General features: G+C 31.6%; 1 pseudogene; it reads left to right on the top strand.

Annotated features, from left to right (window-relative positions):
• The window catches only part of LOC107665510 (low-density lipoprotein receptor-related protein 1B-like), a 312,996-nt pseudogene that overhangs the window by 55,753 nt on the left and 253,297 nt on the right, over window positions 1-3,946 (top strand).

Raw genomic sequence — 3,946 nt, 5'->3', positions numbered from 1 at the left:
TCTATCTATCTATCTATCTATCTATCTATCGTTCTATCTATCGTTCTATCTATCTATCTATCTATCTATCTATCGTTCTATCTATCTATCTATCTATCTATCTATCTATCTATCTATCGTTCTAAATGCAATGGGTCTGAAGTTGACATAATGGACTTCCAATAATGAATTACTATTTTAATTAATAATATATGTAAAATATTTTAAACACTTATTTCAATTATTTTCATTCTTTTCTTACTTTAATGTTCTAACATTTTATATTCATATTCCTATTTGTGTGTGTGTGTGTGTGTATATATATATATTTTTTTTTTTGGTAGATTTGGGTCAACTCTTGACATCCAGTATAAAACAACTGAATATCACTCACTCACATAAACTGTATCTGTCATTTTACTGTCAACCCACATCCAACATTAACATTTTCTATGATAATATATCCATACTCAACACAAACTTGAGAAACGTGCTATAACATCTCATTCATGCGGTCTCATCTTTCATCTCTCCACCCTGCTCTGCGCTCTTCCTCAAGCGTGTGACGTGGAGGAATATCAGTGTGCGGACGGCCGCAGCTGTGTTTCTGAGAGCTGGCTGTGTGACGGGGAGCTCGACTGCCCCGACGGCTCTGATGAAACGCCAACCATATGTGAGTCCATCAGCAAAACACATCGCACCATTTATTCCTTTTCTTTCATTATTTCATTTATCTGAACTATTTCTATACATTTATGTCTATATATATAGAAGACATTATTTATTTTAATTACATTATATATTTGTTATTTATTTATTTTAAATGGATTATTAAAAAACAACTAATATAACGTTTATAATGTTTTTTTTTTCAATGAATGATAATTTATAAAACATTTTTATAAATTATTTGTTATTTTTAAATAGTTATAATTAAAAATAATACACACACACAAACAAACATTTTAAATGTATGTTTTATTATTATGATAATTTATTTAACATTTTTTTATAGTTTATAAAAATAATCAATTTATGCATGTGTATCTCTCTATAATAAACTTATTGTTTGTTTATTATATACTTGTTATTTTTAAATAAATACATTTACAACTTTTAAAATGTATTTATATCATTATATATAATAAATATAATTGATATAACATATTTTTAAAACTTTAATATTTTATAATAAAAAAATTGATCAATTGATCTCTCTCTGTAACAAACACTATTTGTTTATCATATACTTTTATTCATTTAAAAAACACACAACTTCATACAAAGTATTCATTGTGTTATATATAATAATTTATCTAACATACTTTTACATTTTTTAAATATTTTATAAAAAAAATATTTTTCTCTCTCTCTAACAAACCCATTATTTGTTTATAATATATTTATTTTAAAAACAACATGTAAAACTTTTCAAATGTATTTATTTAATTATATAAAATAATTTACAAAAACAATTTTTTAGTAATTTATTTTTAAATATATATATAAAAAAAACATCTATTTCATTGTATATAATTATTTACATATATTTTTCAGCATTTACATTTCCTATCCTATGCCCTCATACATCTCATAACCTATATAAACATCAAGTAAATATGTAAACTGGCATATTTCTCAAACTTATTTTAGGCTTTATTCACTCACAGATAAAGAGATCTGATTAACAAGTTTGAAGTTTTTGAATATGAGTATGATTGAGGGGGTTTTGAAGGACAAATTCAGATTTAACATCGTCACAAAGATCACAAACTAATCAAAAGTGCATTATTAAACTGCATATTCATATAAACAATCTTTCTTTAAAAGAGTTTTACACTTTCTGCCAAGTTGCATGTAATTTTGAGATTTCAACGCAAAAACAATCACACTTCACGTTTCTATTATCAAATGAATGGGTTTTCAAAATGCTTCAGTAAAAATGGGAAGCACACTAATAAATAATGCTGGATGAGAAATACTGAGCCTGGGATAAAAGATGAAGCGTTAATTAAAGGAATTGTTGCCTGAATGTTGTGCGTTTTTTTACACGGTACAGTCCTCGAATGCACCGATTCTGAGAGGATAAAGAGATGAGAAAGCTTTTGTACGTATGACAGTCTGCATAATTATCTTTTTTTTAAATAGTAGGCAATGATATATCTTTGAAATTCAGTGTATGCAGGAATAAATAGTCCTGACAAGGCTTTTATGAGATTAGAGGAAATCACAGTGGAGGTCAGTTGCCTTCGGCGAAATATCTTGTGGTAACATAGTAAACGTGTTATTTTAAAGTTATTTTTCCTGTCAGTATTTTTGGCAAATAAATGCCCCTTGCTCATTATTCCTGACAGTTTGGCAATTACCGAGCTCATTTAAATAAATACGAGGTTTTTATAGGGAATATTCAATGTCTCTGCATACAGTCGGAATACACTTTTGCTTGTACAGTATGTGCAGCTGCATGAACTAAATTCTGACTTTTCTCATTGCACGTCAACAAACGCACCGCCGTGGTTCCTTTGATCAGTTTGTCATCTCTCGTCTGTGAATGACCATCTGTGGTTTTCCAACTTGCCGTTCTCTTAATATGCATCCCGTTAATCACACGACATTAGTGTGTAATCCATTTTCAAAACAATAAACACAAGCAGAAATTGTGCAGTTTGTATGGATGAAAGAGCCTTGAAAGAAGTCTCTCTTTACTCTAATGCTGTTATTTTATATATATATATATGTGTATATATAATAAATAAATATAAAATTGTAAAAATGTAAATTAAAAATTACTGTATTTTTTTTCTTTATATGTGTGTGTATATTTTTATATATAATTAATTTATATTTATTAATATATATATGTATGTATATATTTAATTTTTAATGTCTTTCATATAACACAACGTAAAATGTTTAAACCCATGTTTTGAAGAAACATCAGCATATTTTGTTGAATTTTAATCTTAGATAAAAACGGGTTTTGCTGGGTGTTTAAAGTGAGTATTTGGGAGTACAGTAATGGGCTCCAGGCTCCGCCCCCTATGAGGATGGTCAAGTTGACTCGCCCTGCAACATGGGCAGTAACGTGCTTTCAGGGAGGATATAGTAAACAATTCACAATATCATGAAGAAAGCGAATCGTCCCGAGTCTGTCTTCAGGAATAATCTGCTGTTTGAAGCTTCGGTGTGATTTATTGCAAGGCCTCGGACTGACTGGATGTACTGATGACTGAGGGCACTTGATGGCACACAAAAAGACAAGTTAACGTTACTTCGAGTCGTTTTGACCTGTGGTCAGCTGAACAGTGATGCTCTTTAAGTGACATCGCTGCTATTACTCTGCAAACATAAATTCGGATCAGTCTGACGTCTCCGCATCGGAACTAATAAGGTAAACGATGCTTTCTCCTTCGTATCATTGCGTGTTTATTTCGATGTTCTTACATTACGGAGACTGATTTGAATCTTTCGGATATTGCTTATGTAAAATAACAATAATAATAATAACATGCTGCTGTGTTTTCACTCATTCCATTTAACTGGGCAGTTCGTCTACCTCAAATATTAAGGGTGTCATAACAATCATCACGCCCCAGTCTGCCATATGAGAGGCGTGTTCAGTGCACCCAATACAAACTCAAGCACGCTGTGCGTGTCAGGTCATTTCGCAAACAGCGTTTTTCTCCTCCAAATGCTGATTTGTCACATTTGCGTGTATGATTTTATATTCAGCTTGGCTGTCAGAGATGGACGGCATACTTGTTCTCCTTGTTCTCATCTGAAAAGAGGACTTTGGACCACTGGGCAACAGTCCAGTTCTTCTTCTCGGTAAGACGCGTAAGACGCCTCTGACGTTGTCTGTGGTTCAGGAGTGGCTTAACAAGAGGAATACGACAACTGTAGCCAAATTCCTTGACACGTCTGTGTGTGGTGGCTCTTGATGCCTTGACCCCAGCCTCAGTCCATT

Source organism: Sinocyclocheilus anshuiensis, unplaced genomic scaffold, assembly GCF_001515605.1.
Source record: "Sinocyclocheilus anshuiensis isolate Anshui unplaced genomic scaffold, SAMN03320099.WGS_v1.1 scaffold543, whole genome shotgun sequence".
Lineage (NCBI taxonomy): Eukaryota > Metazoa > Chordata > Actinopteri > Cypriniformes > Cyprinidae > Sinocyclocheilus > Sinocyclocheilus anshuiensis.
This window is presented reverse-complemented; position numbering and strand designations above follow the sequence as displayed.